The sequence below is a fragment of the Penaeus chinensis genome, chromosome 2, assembly GCF_019202785.1.
Source record: "Penaeus chinensis breed Huanghai No. 1 chromosome 2, ASM1920278v2, whole genome shotgun sequence".
Lineage (NCBI taxonomy): Eukaryota > Metazoa > Arthropoda > Malacostraca > Decapoda > Penaeidae > Penaeus > Penaeus chinensis.
This window is the reverse complement of record NC_061820.1, coordinates 34,250,463-34,271,180: the sequence shown is the minus strand read 5'-3', so window position 1 is coordinate 34,271,180 and position 20,718 is coordinate 34,250,463. Positions and strand designations below refer to the sequence as shown.

General features: G+C 34.3%; 1 long non-coding RNA gene across 1 annotated transcript in view; it reads right to left on the bottom strand.

Moving 5' to 3' along the window:
* Positions 1-20,293, bottom strand: part of LOC125036352 — an 80,808-nt gene extending 60,515 nt beyond the window's left edge. Inside the window, exon 1 of the long non-coding RNA XR_007115896.1 lies at positions 19,791-20,293. This is a non-coding gene — a long non-coding RNA (uncharacterized LOC125036352). The remainder of the gene's footprint in view (positions 1-19,790) is intronic.
* Positions 20,294-20,718: the final 425 nt, after the last annotated feature.

The following is a 20,718-nucleotide window of genomic DNA, read 5'->3' as shown; positions in this document are numbered from 1 at the left end:
TGAGCGTTGTGTGGAGACTTTTGAGGCTGAGTGCATGTGTGTTTGTGGTACAGCCTGCAGCCTGCGGGGAGGTTAAGGTTGATGGTGTGCTTTGCAATGATTCTAGGGCCATGAATGTGATGTATGCTCGGCATGTCTAGGGGTCAGAATGGAATGTGTATTGTAGTGCGTAATATCACAACACGATTTACAGTGATCTTTGCATCGCCCGAGATAATTTTGAGAGGTGAAATACCTGAATATTTATTCAGGAATAATCCCAGGAAATAAAACGATTTGCGAGCATTTCCCCTCGGCGACTGTGTTACCAACTGCTTGACTTACTTAATCAGTAGTTTACTGTCAGAGAAAAAGGTACGAAGACTGCAATCCCCAGAGAGAGTAAAGGTGCGTCGTATGAAGTACAAGGGAAATTACAACATTCAAACACCGTGTCAGACGTCCTGCGCAATAGATTCCTAAAGTTTTAGTAGTCGCTCGAGGGCGAAGGTCCTTAGCGGTTCCTCAGAAAAGTCGTGTTTATTTTTCATTAGCGGCATATTCTGCTATAGGCACGTCTGCATTTGCATATGCGAAACATTATTTTCATGAAGTTATAAAAATGCAAATAAGTCCCTTAATGCCACTCATCTTCATGTTCATGTTGATACGCGACCAAGGTGACATCAGCGTAGCATGAACACATTGGCGAACACATAAATACGAATAGCTTTATTAACTCTTGATGGGGAGGGGGCGATGGTGTGGTAATACTGACGCACAAACTTTGACTCCTAAAATAATTTCCATAATAAATAACACCTGATTGAAAATTACGTAAACCACTTACCACGCGCCTTTACCCTCTTCCCCTCCTGAAGCTCGACAGATTTATGGAAAAAGTCGAAAGAACAGATTGTCAGCCTAACAGCTTGAGCGTTAGGGTGTGGGTCGTCCTCTCCTCGTGGGAACACGGGTATAAGACTAATCGCCAGATTTTTGAAGCGAGGGTTAGGCCCGGGTTGGGATATACTCTGGCTCTCGCAAGATAGATGGGTAAATGTTGACAAACAGTTTTTCTTGGGATAATGGCAGGAGAAAACGTTCCTTTTCGCCTAAGACGGATGGATAGATTGATTCATTGTATGTTCTAAATGAAGGCTAAAACAGGTTACCTTTTTTTTAACAAGAAAGAGGGATGGGGAATCTCTCTTCATGAAAACAGTGTAAGGACATAGTCAAAACGTTACATCACATTTGAGATATTTAAGAAATTTTACAACAGATTCAGTGTTATTCCTCCGGCACAAATGAAGAACAAATTGGGCTGATAATTACTACCACCTAGGAAAATTTTGGAGACTTTAAACGAACCAAGTAAGAGGTAAAAATTTTCCTTAAATGCCTCGGTAAATATAACACCGAAAAAAGTCGCGAGCACCACGTTAAGTTGGCAGGTGCAACTGGTTTTACCTCGCTTTAGAGACTGCGGCTGATGGATTTTCTCAGGAAAAAAAAACACACGTTGCAGCTGAGATATAATTCTTGGATGTGCAGTTGAATTAAGGAAGCGAATTAGGGCTATACTTAAAGATCAGTGTATTGCGTGTATGTATGTGTGTGTGTATGTATGTATCTCTCTCTCTTTCTCTTCTCTCTCTCTCTCTCTCTCTCTCTCTCTCTCTCTCTCTCTCTCTCTCTCTCTCTCTCTCTCTCTCTCTCTCTCTCTTACCCAATGCACATACATAAATATTAATATATAGATATAAATATATAAACATATACATATACATATTCATATGTATGTATAATATATATATACATATAATATATACATTTATATTTACATATGTACCTACAAACATACATACATGCATATACACATACACACCGATCTTGAGTGTACATATATATGCAGACATGTAAGTGTTTGTATGTTTTATATGCACTGGTAAAAGCAACAGTACTAAATTACGACAACGACCGGTGCTACTACCAATGTTGATAATATTAATTGGAATATTAACAAGTAATTCGTATTTACCTTTCTAACAAAATCCAACAAAGAGGCACCATTCGGCGCGTGATTTTCTTCGGCATACATATCACAAGAGCACCTTACATAAGCACCCTCCTTCCTTCCCCTCCATATACTAGACGCACTTCCAATACGCTCCATGCTCTGTCTCGTCATCTCGACTCCAAATCTCATCACATACGCCTCATTTCAAAACAAACATCAGTGCAAATACGAGCAGAGGAATGACTGTGGGTTCATGTTTGCCGATGCATCAGTGGCGGGAGTTTCACTAGTACTAGAGGCTTCACCAGTCGGGAGTGATATTGGCACTCTTTTGTTCGGTGACTTGCAATAGTGATCTAGTTTTGCACCATATCAAACGTGGGTCTTGGTAGGTCGTTATGTTTCAAACAGAGTTTGAGATTGGTCTGAATATATGTCGATCCACTAGGATGCCTAAATTTGATCTTTCCATTTGACTGTCGGTGTTTATGAAAAGAATAACAGGGACCTGTGTGGACAATTGAAAAAAGAGGCAAACATCACTAAGCTAATACAAACAATGATATCTCTCTATATACCACACTGCCTCTCATAGATGATAAGAACGCACTTGGGGATATTTGCCCATATGGAGAGTGCTAAAATCAATGGTAGATATAAAGATATGATCCTCCTCGACTCCTCAGAATGGTACCGGTAGGTAGGCTAACTTAACATTACTACTTTAATTAAATTATACGAGACATATTGTTGGGAGTATTGCATATTTGTTTTCTATGTCACATAAACTGCTGAGATTGGGCGCCCATTTGAATTACATGTGTATTAGCTTTTCATACACTACACTTTGGGTGGGTTTTAGTCCTAAAAGAACAACCCAGATCTAGGACTCTATTTTCGGGTATGTTTTCTTTTCTTTCTGTCCCCTTCCTTGGACAATGTCTTGTTACATATTATTCTAATAATACAAATCCGATTCTTTTAATATATCTGATACTAAACAAAAACATTGAACATTCACTTGAAAGTAAACAGAAAAAAGACAACACTTTTAAGAAGCTAATGAAAACCATTATCTTTTATTATATAGATCGACCTTTTGCAAACCGTCTCTACACGAAAAAAGTGGGGATATAAAGACCGAAAAAAATGAATGCCGTACTTCCCTGTCAGCACTAAACAAGACAGAATAGTCCCAGTGACAGTACAACAGGCCATTATGATAAGATAGAAGCGTGGACATTGAATCTCAAATCTTATACAGACCGTTGGCTGTTATCGGAGGTGTATACATTCAGGAAAGAAAGGAGCATAGAGTATAATGTGCGGTCTTCGGTGCCTTTCACGCCCCATTGCGGCAAAGAATGGGTTCTGGATAGACAATATCTGATCGGAAATGGGGTGATGATGCTGGCTGAGGAAGGAGTCGATCGTTTAATGAGAATGTATATAGTATGCAATTATATATACACGTTTGTGTATGTATGTTGAATTTGCATGCTTGTAAGTATATGTATATATGTATGTATGTATGTATTATAATACAAACATATATGTGTACATACATATATATGTATATTTATATATGCATATATATATATATACACATATATATGCAATATATATACAAATATATATTCTACACACACATACATTTTTTTTTTTTTTTTTAAAGCAAGAAGTACCAAAGCCTATTTGTGAGTTTTCGTAACCTATTTCGTTGCAGACAGATATGATTTCAGCTTAATGCTCAACACGGAGCACTAAGCCGAATCAGGTTAAATCTCGGATTAAGAATCGCATCAGTTGAAAGCCGTCAACAGCTAAATCCCAACTACAGTGGATATTGATTCTAGGCTGTTTCTTGCTCCCTTTCTTGTCCTTTTGTCTCCCCCTCCGTGACTATTCATATGATATGTCTCCAATAAAAGTAAAAAAGCTCCTCTTTCATCCTAGTTTTGTCCTTTTTAGACATTCAGATCCTTCCTTCCCTTTCACCTACATCGAAGCACTTAGCTGACGTCTCTTTGATCTCATATAACAGACTTATATTTCTGTTCACATTTACTGATGTATCAGAATGCGCGCGTGTGCGTGTGTGTGTGTGTGTGTGTGTATGTGTGTGTGTATGTGTGTGTGTGTGTGTGTGTGTGTGTGTGTGTGTGTGTGTGTGTGTGCGTGTGTGTGTCCATTATCACTGGTTACTGTTGTTTTGGTTCGAGTTTTTTTTTCTTGTATAGGCCTATATTTAATAAAAATCAGTATTACATAATACTCAAATTGCTGGCGTTTGTTAGGATAATTTAGTCGCATTAACCTCGGATCTATTAATCGAAAATCAGGAACAGTTCGAATGAGAATAAAAGCACAATAGTTTTAAAATATAAAAATAATCACAGTGTTATTGGATGTTAAACGTTAACGATATAATGCCTTAGTATATAAAATTACTTCCACATGCTCAACTTCAAATATCAAAACTCTAACCACAGTACGCGATATTATCTCCTAATACATATCTTGCCAAAATAATAATAATAAGACACTTCATGTTCAATACGAAGCTGAAAGATTTAGATGAAAATATATGTAGAGTTAAGGCAAGCGTCCATAATTCCATAAGAGCGATTAAGAAGCTATGTACAATTAATGATATAAGATATGTCATTAGAACAACAATCAATATTAAACACATTATGTATTGATAATAATACTAATAACGGTAATAAAGATAATTATTATATCACTACCACAGAAATTCTTGATTTACATCAATAAATCATGCAAGATGTACTGTTGTCTATCACTGCTTCCTTTTTTTTAATTATCAATTTATTCTAATAACTCGTGTCATATTCATTACCTTTTTTTTTCTTTTTTTTTAATTATGAATTTATTCTAATAACTCGTGTCATATTCATTACCTTTTTTTTTTTTTTTTTTTTTTAAGCTATTATTTACTTACATGTCATATATATATTGCGGTCTACCAGTATATATTTTCTCTTAAATTCGTGATATCAATAAATCATGCAAGATGAGTTGCTGTCTATCAATCTATTCTTCTCTTTCATTCTCTTCTTTCTGTTTTTTTCTTCTTTTATTTTATTTTCTTTCTCTTTGCGCACGGATTGGGCGATTCTCCTGGCGGTAGTATCGTTCCAAGAAGCTTTCAATTTCCTATGGCATTCCCTCCCCAAGTTTCATTTCCGGCCAGAATTCTACAAAGGGGAACTCGGGTTCGTGACATTTTTCCGACCCAATTTGTTTGCAATTTTTCCCCCCCTGAAGTTTGTTTCGAGCGGGGCTTCAACATTGAATGTCTTCCGGTGTCATGTGTACTTTACGAACAGATCTCGGGGAAAATGAGAGCACGAGAGAGATATTTGATTTGACATTTAATTAGAGATATGTGAGCAGGGGAACTGTTAACAGTTAACATGAGATTTTCAATTTTCTATGTATCATTTCCCTTTCTGTATTTCTTTTGATATCCATGTACCGGTGTACCAAAAAGACCGGAAGAAAATTACCTACGTAAATATAATAGTCCTAAAAAATGGGATTTCATCATTTCTTTTTCTCCTTTCTGATATCTGTACACCAGTGGCGCCATTCCTAAAGAGAATATAAACAAACACAATACATGCATAAGTGCTTTAATGGTTCAATAACATTAAACTAATGGAATGAACTAAATGTAGTCTGCGAAAATGGAGTGAGAACTCTTTCATGCTTTACAAAGACCAATATTACTTTAAACGTTAACACCACTGCTCTGATACTAATATGTTTTTTAACAGGAGATGAAATGGTATGCTGTAAAATACATTATATATGTGTGTGTGTGCATATATATACAGATAGATAGATATGCATGTATATGTATATAAACACACATATATGTATATATATACACATATGTGTATGCCCGCGCGCGCGGGTGCGTATGACATATCCAGAAGTAAGGAGGGAGAGAGAAGGGCAGGAGAGATACGAAAAGAGAATGACGAATATCTATAGCGACAACAATGAATACCACTTAAAACCACAAATAGACCTATGAAAAAGGCCCGATTCCAAAGTGCAATACAATTACCCGCGTCATCAACAGCGAGACGAAACTCGGGACCGCGTGCAACTTGCCAGAATCGCCCAGTTGAAGAGAATCGATGATGATTAATTGCAAATTACTGGTGGCAGATGGAGCCCCAGTGGAACCCCCTTCTTTTGACAGCGCCTAAGACTGTCTCAGCGGGAGTATCTTTCTCACCCTTGCCATCTCGAGCCATTACGAGAATAAGCGACGTTCACTGGGTTACATTTTTTATCCCCTTTGCATTTCATCCTGGGCCTTTGATCAGCCATTCGCCTAATGCTATCTTAGTGTGAGCTCCTGGTATTCAGCCTCTAAATTTTATGGTCGTTGAACGTAGTGAATGCAGGTAGATATAAAGAGGCGATTTCTTCTTCCTGATGCCTTCCTCCTTCGTCTAATTCCTGACATTATCCTAATTACACCGATATTATGTGTGTCCCGGACGGAAATGCTTCAGTAACGGTACAGCTAAATGTAGTAAAATGTGGCAAACGAAAAAAATATGTCTTAGTTAAAAGACGTTAAATGTTATGTGAATAGAATACGTAATGAAATCTTTACTTGTAATATTATGTGCACACACACATACATATATAGACATATATATATATATATATGCATATTTATATATATAGATATATTGATATATATACATATACATACACATACTTATATATAGATAAATATACATATATACTTAGATATATATATATATATACACATACCTATATCTATATAATCATATATATGGATATGTAACTATATATATGTATAAATATCTACACGTGTATGTATATGTATGCATATACGTATATATATATATATATATATATGTATATGTATGCACATGTGTATATATATATGTATATGTATAGATGTCTCTATGTAAAATCATTAGTATCGCTTTACAGATTCTTCTTTTATCATTGGTAGGCCTATCATTACCGATCTAATTGATATCTGCAGTTCTATAACAATGATCATCGTTTTTTTTTTCATTCCCATCTCAGTTGTTGGCGATAGTTATGGTAATGCTATCAATAATACCATTTTTTTTATTATAAATTTTCCAAACCCTATTTCTCCATTCTCTATTTAACTTTTGATTTCTTGACTACAGTCAGCTTAATTACGAAAAGTTATTTTAAGTAATTTTTCTTGCGAATTCAGCTATTTCAAGAAATCTTTTAGTGAATTCCCTAAGCACAATCATCTTAATGTTACTGTAGTTTAGTGTAAAACGCTTTGATTATCATTAGAATCATATCAATCACCATTAACTTTCTCATCATACCGGTATCACTTCCGTTGAAATCATTCTCAGCGGTAAAATTACTCATCGTCACTAATGATAATTGCATGTTAAGACTTCACGGCTATTCTCTCTATGTGTTCTTTAATATTATCAAAAACACCTTCCGACGTTATCAACGTTACGTTTCCGCGAAATGAATCATTGCAGTTTTTTTATTCATTTATCTATTTAGTGGGTCATTCTTTTAAGAATGTAATATTTGATAAAATCCAAGTTAACTAAAAATCTGAATATCTGGAGTTATATGCCTTAATTCTGCATATATCTATCAGTCCAAGTACTGACACGATTCAGTGTTTCCTAAGAGAGAGAACTAAACTATTTAGAGAAATCGAGTAGAGAGTAAATGAAACTCCCATTTATACTAAGAAGTTTCCTTTATTATCCTAAGTTCGGTTTAATGAATCTCCTCACCGGTGCCTAAGCTGTAATTAGACCCGAATAATTATTCATGGGATGCGGTGTCCCCCATCACCTTTATACCTCCGCCTAGAAAATACGCTAAGCCATAATATAATTCCTTAAGGGCGTGCAGCTTCCAGATGCTGGGGGGTGGGTAGTTCTACTCTGTTATGAAGGCTGGTTCGACGCCGAGGCTCGGAGATGGCGGTGTCGATCGACGGTACTGAGAAAGGGAGATTGGGTCATCTATCTTCTTTCTCGCTTCTGTTCTTTCGCTTTGTAGCTATAGTCATGAACGCGCTAAAACAAACAAACACACACATACATAAAGAAAATAAGTGTGCGTGCGTAAAGGTGGCATAATAATAATAATAATAATAATAATAATAATAATAATAATAATAATAATAATAAACATATGGGTTACCACCCAAAGAAAACAGCAAAAAAAAAAAAAAAAAAAAAAAAAAAAAAAACCTGCGAACAGGATCAAATATAGATCTGTGGGTTTGCCGCGGATCTGTGGCACTTTACTAATGATATTCCAAAAGTTACGATTACATTTGGTGCTTTTTCGCCTTCGTACCGACAGGAGACGCTACTGTTGTTACGGGTCACACTCTGGAGATTCAAACCGGCTCAGAATTTATACAGTGGCATGAATATTTACCTAATATTTAATTGTAAGAAATGTTGGCTGTTTCCAACTTTAGACACTGAAACAGAATATTCATAATGTTAAAAATAAGGAAAAAAACAACCAAGAATGACTTTAGTATAACAGAGCGAATGAGAACTTTCACTCCCCTCCCCCTTGCATTTACCACCTGTTGGTTTACCTACTAACCACCTGCTGGATCCTTCGCTCACACAATGAAGACCAAAGGTAACGCAGACAAGGTGGGCTTGTAAATAGTTTCACCTAATTTATAACCAGATTTTGAAGCCCAAGGGAAAAGGAATGGCTGGTTTTTATCTTAATTAAGGGCAGAAAATCGGTTGTTTTAGAAATATGAATGTGGGTGGTTGTTAGTACTCATATGCGCGTCCATACAGGTATAGTATTTATACAGGTGAACAATATAGTGTGTGTGTGTGTGTGTGTGTGTGTGTGTGTGTGTGTGTGTGTGTGTGTGTGTGTGTGTGTGCGCGCACGCGCGTCTCGCATTCAACATAGTACCATAACAAGCCTCACGACTGAATCATATCATCCGCAAAGATGATCTACTATGAAGAAAGAGAAAAAAATATCGCCGATTTGACTAGACACAGCGAAGCCGCAGTAAAAGAACTCCCAGAAGTCTACTAACACTGTTTACGAGTTGACGTCCTCGCACACATTGGAGGTAAACTTTGCAATGCGTGTTGTTCCGACTACAGTAAACTTTGGCAGAAAAGAATCAGCATCGACCATCTGCACACGACGGGTCAATACGGTCAACTTGATATGCTTAAGAAAACTAAATTTGTGTGTTCCATATAAAGATGTCATTTTGAGCACTGTATGAAACTGCGCATAAGTACAAATAATGATAACGTATACAAATACATATACATATACTAATATATGCATACTATAAGTCTTATATATGAATGTATTCACACGCTTGTATACATGTGCTTATACATATATATAAATAGGTGTGTATATGCATATACACATATATAAATATATACATGTACATATATATACATATACACATAATATATACATATATTATACATACATACATATAAATATATTATAAACATATATAAATATATGTTTGTATATACATATATACTAATATTCATATGTACACATATATATATTCATGTATATATATGTACATATATATTCATATATATACATGTATGTATATACATACATGCATGTATACATGTGGGTATATATATTATATACGTACATATATATAAATACATATATAACATATATATTATATATACACAAATGCATACATATATATATATACATATACATTCATATATACATATACATACATATATATATACATATATATATATATATAATCTGTGAAACGGTGACTTTGATATAAATGACAGGAGTCAGAGCGGACATGGGAATGAAATCCGTTGTTCATCAGTGAAATCCGGGAGCAATGCCCCCGATGCAACTGCTCTGATTTATTCCAGGCCGTCATTGTGCTGCCGCTGAGAACATTGAAAATAAATTGCAGCAAGTGTGAACTTTCCGACTTCATGATGCTCATTAGCTCTTCGTCTAGCCAGGTTAATGGTGGAATCAGCAGTCCCTCTTGCGGAACGATTCGTCACTAATAGCAACGGATGGATGCTTGATGGAAGTTTAATACGTATTAGGTCAAATATCACCATTTCTTCTTCTCAATGTTTCGGTTTGCATTTTGTACTGGTCTGTAGACAGTTCATATTAGGCTTTTACGGATGCAGACGCTTTATTGCATATATATAATGAAGATGTTATATCCAAGCTATATTTGTACAGCTTTTAACTTATACAAAACAAACAATAAAAAAAACACGGTTACCTTACAGTATTTTTTTCTAAATATATGAGTATTGATAACAAAACATTTAGCCCTTACTCCGACGATATTTTTTTCTTTCATTATAAACGCATCTATAAAAAATCATTCGTAACATCAAAGAAAAACAGTTAATAAAATTGTAAATCAGATAAAGAATGATTGAATGACGTTTTATCTATAGTATGATAAAAAGATCAGGAAATATACAACTATACTAAATGTCAGGAAAATATATCGGTAAACATACAAATAATAAAAAATAAGCATAAGAATGGACGTTGAAAACATTTTTTTATCAACCCTTACAGCCACCGTTACAACAACAATCACTATTGCTCCTGCATTTTCGTGTTTCGTCTTTATCGCTTCATATGAACCGATAAAACGATAGGTTCATTTCCGTCTATAGCATCATTCATCGTCTAGTTAAGTGAGAGTTTTACTTCCGGAATAACTTCACTATATACTTACTATTATCAAGAATATAATCACCCGCTCTACAAGTACGTCGAACATGCCTTCAGCTCTAATGATAATTGCAATTCTCATTATTTTTAACTCTATAGCTATTTTTACCTCTTATATCAAATAGTACTCGTATTGTTCTATTAATATTACCAACTCACCATGTTCACTACAGAGCCATTTAGTGTCCCGTGGTTCTTTGTTCAAGCAAAACACACAAAGACATACACACACCGCATTAAAACTACGGTAATATTATGGCAGCATTATATGTGAAGCAAATACATAACATTTGCATGTTTTATTCTAATGATAATAAAATACGTATTCTAAAGAATATTCAGTTTATTTTAGGTCTACAGATCAAAGAGAAATATTTGATTTTACTAATGAACCGTTTAATTGTGCATAAAAAGCTAAAATATGTTCCCGCCATTTAGTTCTGCCGCACGTTTATGAGCAACAGCAATCGATACTTTAAAGTTCACAGAATATATTTATCGTTGATAACCCAAGCATCATCATTAAAAAAAATCTCTCATTAATTAGCACAGATAATGATAAATAATAAAAGCGCAGTTGGAACCAATTCGGGAGTTGTTAAATTACAGAATATTAAAACATTCGAGCTGGGTTTCGAAAAATAAACCTTGTTCCCTGCAGGGAGTTCACAAAATCACTTTACGCAATTGTTTCTATCAAGTAAATTGTATGCAGCAGCAAACCAAAAGAAAATCGTTACCCTAACTGGTGAGGAATCATGATAAATAGCCTTAATATCGCACAAAGGAATTAACAATGATTTTTTTTTGTATAAAATGTATAATTTTGCTATTTTAATCGATTTCCTCTCGAAATACTGAAGGGCATGTCCGGTGTTCTTTTCCAAGCCGATGCGTTGCTAATTGACAACATGAGTAGCTACATTTTGGGGAGCTAAACGATTACCTCCAAATAATTAAGACAAAAATATATTGTCGCAAAATGAATCATTTGAGTCATTGGAATATATGTATCATTAAGCTTTTCTTTAACTAAATTTGATGGGGTAATATTACACACTATCGTGAGCATAATTCCGCAATGAGTTTTTCTAGACGCCAGCATGTATGTGCGTATGTACAAGAACGTAACGCTTCGCACGCGCCAGGAGATTCTCATCAGACATTGGAAAAGAAAAGTAATTGGGGTTTTACTAGATCAGTTCGAAACGTTAGTTCTTATTTAGCTGATCTTGAGGAAGTGTGTTTTTTTTTTCTCTCTCTCTTTGTACACGCTACTAATGTTTGTAATTATATTCGTCTCTGTGTGTATCCATTTTCGTGTATAAGTAGAGCCTGCATAAATGTCCTTGCTCATACCCCATGCCAATAGGACCTGGCCCAAAAACCATCCCCCATACCAACTCTCACCCTTAAAATCCTACATACAATAAGCCCTATCCTATCCCTGATGCACAGCAAGGCCCCAACACTAAACGAACCGCTCTCTTGGTAGCCCGACGCTCATCCCATAGAACGCCCATCACCTCGAGAGGCTTGCAAGAGTCGTTGGCTGCTGTTGCAACATGGGGCGCGCTCTAGCCTGCAATAACCGGCGTATGGCTCTCCACGCATAGACATCAAAAGGCTCCGAGAGAGATCAAAGGGAATTGCTGATGAATTAGTTCCAAGTGACCCATAAATCCGAGGTCGCGGGACACATTATGCTTAGGTCTATTGGTAGGGAAATCGTCGCCTACATGTCCTTCCCTATATTACAACATTCAAACAAACGAAATAAGTAGATAAAGATAAATACACACACATATATATACATACATCTGTGCACACGTGTGCGCGTATACACACAAACTCTCACATAGTATATGAACACATGCACATGTGCATATTACATATCAATATATATATATATATATATATATATATATATATATATTCCCATATGTATGTTCATTTACATCAATACAAATTTATCTATATGCGAGTATTTTTTTCATACATCGTTCTTTTATTTTAGTAGCTAATTATCTGACCACACACCCTACCTAATCTTAGCCAACTAATGTCAACACAGAACAGTTAGCAGAGGTCTTAGCGGCCACACAGCTTCATTGCGGCACCGGTCACATCAGCATTTGTCAACACAGCGTAACCTCAGTCAATCACTCTCTCGTTCCCAACCATCACTGAGGCTGAGCGAGGTCCTTGTAAGCCGGCTCTGGAGATAGGGAGAGCCTCGGGGAACGCTAATGGTAAATCAAATCCCGGAATATGAAGTGAAAATATAGCCGATATTAACGTGTGTGTGTGTGTGCGTGTATCTGTGTGTGTGTGCGCGCGCGCGTGCGTGTGCGCGTTTGTGTCTGTATATGCATGAACACAGTAACGGGCACGAGTACTTCTACAATGTAAATTATGATTATCGTTTAGATATATCTCTATCACACTTATGCAATGTAATATAATCATTATGGAAACGTTACTTCAATTACATTTGTCGCATTGTGGCACTATTCATGTTCATTAAAACCCTTTTCAACTTTGTCCAGGTGAACTTTATGTTTTACTTCCTTCCAATCCAGGACGATTTTTAATTTACCCCGATAAATATATAAGTAACATAAGTGCATATACATACATACGCATATGTCTTAATATGCATAGATATAATACATACATAAATATATATACATATATATATAAATATATTTATATAAATATATATATATATTTACATATATACACTATATATATGATATATATATAATATACATATACAACATAATATATATAATATACAGCATATATATATATAAACATACATACATATTATGTATATATATATACACACACTGTAGATATATCTTTATAAAATATTTTCTTTTCTGTGTGTGGGAGTTTCTCTTTCTTTCCTTTTAGAACAAAGTCGTAAATAGAATTTCTTGGAAATCTATGTCGTTTGCATAATTAAATTAGAAAGAACTTAAACGAGAACTTTCCCTCCATTTTTAGGGCCTTTTAAAGACTTTTTCTTGGCGGGAGATGGGAGGGGGGATAGCAAAAAAAAAAAAAAATACATAAAATTTTATAATACCAAAACAAACTATATGAACCAAAAGTGCCTATGTAATAAACCAACTTATTGATAGTCAAAACTAACAAATAGCACCCACATATGCGTATGTGTTCATATATATATATATATATATATACATACATACATATGTAAATACATATATACACATTCATATATATAAATATACATATACAAACATACATATAAATACCTACATCTACATATATATTTACAAATACACTTGTGTATGTATATACATACGTATTCTTATAAATATACATATATAAATATATATGTGTGCGTGTGTGTATGTACATACTTATAGAAAAATAAATATAAATATATGTATACACGCATATACATATACATACGTAAACATATATAAATATGTATATAAATGTATGAATATATGTATACATGTAAATATGTATAAACTTACATATATATATAAGCATATATATATATATATATATATATATATATATATATTACTGTGTGTATACAAATATATATATACATATATATGTTACTGTGTATACAAATATATATATATGTATATACATATACATACACATATACATTTATGTGTGTTTATATATATATATATATATAGAGAGAGAGAGAGAGAGAGAGAGAGAAAAATATATATGTGTGTCCGTGTATGTGTATGCATATATACATATATATACATATACGTATATATACATATATATGCGTATATATACATATATATACGTATATATACATATATATACGTATATATACATATACATACGTATATATATGCATATATATATATACAAATATATATACTTATATATACATGCATATATGTATACATATCTATAAATATATTGACATATATACATATACATATACAAGAGATATATAAATATGCATACATGTATATACATAAATATAACCGTATATACATATATAAATACACATACGTAAATATACATATATATACATACATAAATACATATACATACATAAACTTATGGACATATATTTATATATTTATATATACATTATATATCTATATATACATTATATATATATATATATATATGTATACATCTACATATATATGACTATACATATATACAAGCATATTTATATGTGTATATAAGTAGGCTGCTATGTATATATACACATATCTATGAATAAATATATACATATGTATATATAAAAACATATATGTACAATATATACATATATATTAGGAACAAATGTATATAAATACATATATATGCATATATATATATATGTTTATTTATATATGTACATATGCACACACAGCTATGTGTGTGTGTGTACATGTGTATGTGCATGTGTATATGTTTGTGTGTGTGTGTGTGCGCGTGTGTGTGTGTGTGTGTGTGTGTGTGTGTGTGTGTCTGTGTGTGTGTGTGTGTGTGTGTGTGTGTGTGTGTGTGTGTGTGTGTGTGTGTGTGTGTGTGTGGTGTGTGTGTGTGTGTTTGTATACATATGTATGTGTGTATATACATGTATACATATATAGATATGTATGTGTTTATATACATGCATACATATATAGATATGTATTCATAGACTTTTGTATATACATATATATGCAAATATATACATATATATATATGCAAATAAATACCACGTGTGTATATATATATTCATAAATGTACAGACATGTATGTAATATACATATACATATATGCCTGTAATATATATATGTATATACACATATACAGTATGCGTGTGTATATATATATACATGCTTATATAGATATATACATATATAAACATATATATGAGTATATATGTATATATGAGGGTGTGTGTGCGTATATGTGTATGTACATATATATGATGTAAATACAAATATTTACACAAAAATTCTTGTATTGTGAACATATCAATTGTCATTTTACGTTTTCTATACACACACACACACACACACACACACACACACACACACACACACACACACACACACACACACACACATACACATATATATAACATGTATCTGTATATACACACACACATACATATATATATACATATATATATATATATATATATGTATATATATATATATCATATGTATATATATAGTGTATATGAACACATATGTGTATATATTGATATTACATATATATATATATATGTATGTATGAATGTATGTATATGAACGCATATGATTTCATATCATATATATAATATATGCACATACATACATATGTACATATATATTATGTATATATATATACATATATATATTCATTATACATATATGTTATTTACATACATATATATACATACATATATTATACATATATAATACATATATATAAATATATTCATATATAAATAAGTTATATATATATATATATATGCATATATATATACATAGAGAGAGATCCTTATTTATATGTATACATATATACATACATGTGTGTGTGCGCGCGTGCGTCTGTATGTGTATGTATACATATAAAAATACACACACACTTATGTGTATGTACATATATGTATGTGTATCTGTATGTATCTGTGTGTGTGTGTGTGTGTGTGTGTGTGTGTGTGTGTGTGTGTGTGTGTGTGTGTGTGTGTGTGTGTGTGTGTGTGTGTGTTTTATATCAATGTATATATATCAATATATAAGTATGTGTGTATATATATAATATATATATATATATATATATAAATATATATATATACATATATATCGTGTGTGTGTGTGTGCGTGTGTGTGTTTGTTTTATATTATGTATATATGAATATATATGTATAGGTGAGTTTGTGTGTGTATATATATAGTCTGTGTGCGTGTGTGCGTGTGTTTATATGAGTATATGTGTATATGAGTATATGTGTATATGTGTATATGTGTACATGTGTACATGTGTACATGTGTACATGTGTACATGTGTACATGTGTACATGTGTACATGTATATATGTGTATATGTGTATATATGTATATAACATATATATATATATATATATATATATATATATATGTGTGTGTGTGTATGTGTGTATGTAATGTATCTATGTCTTTGTGTTTATATGTATATATATGTAATATATATCATATATATATATATATATATATATATATATATGTATGTGCGCGTTTCTATGTATATAGATATATGTAAAAAGAAAAACATATATATATATTATATATATATATTATACATAAATATGTATGCGCTTGTGCGTGCACGTACGCACGTACGCACGTACGCACGCACGCACACATACACACACACACGGAGAGAGATAGAGAGAGAGAGAGAGAGAGAGAGAGAGAGAGAGTAAGAAAGAGAGAGAGAGAGAGAGTAAGAAAGAGAGAGAGAGAGAGAGAGTAAGAAAAGAGAGAGAGAGAGAGAATACCAAGTTTACCTGCACTTGCTCGTAACTCTCTGCTACCTATATATAGTATTTGTTATAAGATTTAATTATATTTTTTCTTTATTTACTCCTTTTTCCGTTTCCTATAATGAAGCCACAATCGCAAATATTCAACCAATGTAAAAATTCTATATCCAGGCAAACGTATAATAAACTCCTCAATTTGCATACGAATATGACAAGGATTCATACAAAGCATTCCTGTTCACTGGTGAAAAAAAAATGTACGTGTTTAATAACAGGACAAGGATCAAAATAAATCGCCATCTTTTGTCATATGTGAATTTATCGGAGATCTAATTCATCAGCACGATTGAATATTCAGTTCTTGAAACCCACGAAAAATCATTCAAGGATATGCAATTCTGAATTTCGTGTCTTAGAGAAAAAGGAGTATTCGCTGAGCTGAAATTGTATTAATTGATATCGCTTTCACACGGATTTTACACATTGAAGTATTCACTAATGAAAACTTTGTCAATACTTTGACATGGGTTTACAGGAAAATAATAGCTTTAGCAGTTGTGAACATTATTCATCCAATGGTTTATTTTATAATAAAATACAGAAGTAAAGGAAAATGTATCGAGTTGCTGTAAAGGGGATAATCTGTATTATTTCAGCATTTAAAAAGAAGCAATGTGAAAATTTTGGATTTCTATATCTATAAGAAATCAAACTATTAATTGTCTTTACATGAAACAAAACAAAACAAAAATAGACAGACTAATATAAAGGTAAGGAAAGATTCAATCAAACATTAAATTTTTAGACTGAAGAATAAAAAACGGCAATCGTTTACCATTTCTCTCTTAATATCAAACCAAAAACCCGCACGAGTTCTGAAAAAGTCTACGGTATCCCACACATACGATTTCACTACACCCAGCATAATTGGAAATATATATACACTAGGACAAAGTAAAGGTATATATATAAAAGAAAAAGAAAAAACGAGAAAGCGGCAATAAAAGGTGCAAATAAGAATAAAAAATGCGACACTAAAACACCGCCCCAGATCCACATCATGGCGTGAACGGCCGCGAAGCGACGTCGAGAAAAAGAACTGAAGCTTTTCTTGAGCTCGGAATAATGAACTCGGGAGTTCTTTAAACTGTGACTTCTTTCTTCCCAGCATCAGGTCACTCGGGAGATAAGTTGCAGCTAGAGAATTATGAAGTCGAGAAGGATAAAGATTAAAAGAAAAAACAGAAATAGATATTGAATTATAGTTCTTTTATTTTATCCCTCTTGATAGTTCCTTGAGTTGATTCTGTCCTAGAAAAATAAAGATTAAAAAAAAAGGAATTCTGGATGAAATATACACCTTTGAAGTATAACTGAATTTATTAAGTCAGATTGTAAATAGATATTTTTTGACAGAATTTAAATCTTGAGTTTTTTTGGTTTACCTGCCCAAACACCTTTAGATGATTTTACTCTCTCTATATAGTCTGTATTTACTTGTACTCTGGAACTATATTCAACTTTCTCCGAACACTCGATATCTGATTTTGATTGGATATTCACACACCCGCTATAACTTATTTAGAAACCGTTATGAAATGCTGATAGTCACACACGTGTGTTTGTGTTGTATGGTGTGTATGTTGTGTGTGTGTGCGTGTGCCTGCGTGTGTGAATTTCTATAGGATTTATATTGCTATAAAATGCGCGCAAGGTTAATTCGGCAAGTTTTTTTTTTTTTTTTTTTTTTTTTTGGTTAAAGCTGCAATACCGGCAAGTGAAACGTAAATATAACCGGCCTGCAAGATATATATATATATATATATATATATATATATCTTTGGATATATCTGTATACGAAAAGGGAAAGTAAAATGTTTTAGTTGATCGAAACAGGTAAACGTAACACACAAAAAACATCAAAACAAACCATACCAAACGCGGACATAATCCCATCGCACTGCTCCAGATCACGAATAAAAGGGAGAGGGGGAGGGGGGTGATGGGGGAGTATGAGGGGTGGGGGGGAGAAAAATGGGAAAGAGAAGGACGAGGAAAGAGAATGAGAAGACAGAGCGAGTGGCTGCGACCTCCGTTCAAGACTCAGCGACGACGAACCTTTCCTCCCATGTTCATCCCCGAGCAAACGCACCCAACGTTATCTGAGGTAACGTCAGGCTTTTGGCAGGTGGTGATCCTTCGTGCCGTATCTGCAAGAATCTGTATAAACATCTAGAGACGAGTGCACTGAAAGTCGCTGCTTATCATTTGCTCATCTGTGTCCGTGAGAGATCTGGCCAAATTTGTTGATGTCTTCTGAATGTCGTTCCTTCTGTTAGGGGAAATGATGGTCACATAGGGGATATTAATAATGTGTATGTGATGAAAAATAAGTGGTGGCAATGTCTTCTGCTTCCACTTCCTGTATCAGAAAATGTGAATTTAATTGGATGTGGAATGACATATGGTTAGTATAAAATAATCCTTTAATTTGTTTTTAATTTTATTTTTAATCATTTTATCTTTTACTTACCCGTAACTCATTGGGACGGAATCTCATGACATTCCTGTCAAAAAATAAGAGCAGCCGAAGCACTGACTCCTGGGTTTGGTGGCGGGCGGTTGACACGGGACGCTAGACGGTCGACCTTGGGGGTAGGCCGGGTCAGGGGTCACGGGGGCTGGCAAAGGTTGGTCACACAGCGATGCTAGTCAACATTTCGAATTCACAGAACAGGCTGAATGGGCGACATTATGACGGCACAACACAGCACAAGGGTCACTGGCTACACCGGCACCAACAGCGGCACTACGTAAGGCCGAGGTCACACACACGCTCACGGGAGGTCAGATTAGGTCACACCATTCCACAGCAAAAGACCCGTGGAATGTCAGAGCTGACAGCAGGCGGAGGCAGCGTCTGCTGCCGTTCGTTGCTGACTCTGCTGTCTGTGGTGCTGATAGGGCAACGGTGAGGTGAGATAAGTGTGGGTGCGCGGGTCGGGTCAGGTGACATAAGGTCACGACAATGGTGGTGTCGAGTCGGGTGGCGGGTGCAGACTGCGAGGGGTGCGAGGCCGCCGCCACCACGGAGCAGAGCGGGCGCGCAGCTCCACCTCCCTCCCACTCTCCCGCGCCCTCACCCTCACGTTCTCCCTCATCTCTCACTCCCCATCCTCCTACATCCTCTGCCTCCTCACACCTATCTCCCTTACTTAATCTTATATTCGCAAGTGTCGTCCATATTACATGTCTATTTACCTTCTTTCGCCTTACTATCACCTACGTTTCATTCTTCCTTTTCACAACTTAAAGTGCGTATTTGCACATACCCAAAACACTTTCTCGACATGCTCGTAGATATTTGTCTTTGCCTTTATTTCAGATAAGATTCAAATCCATTTTTTTTACAAGTTGTCCATCTTTTAGCAGGACTCCAGACCATTTCTTAATCAGTAACT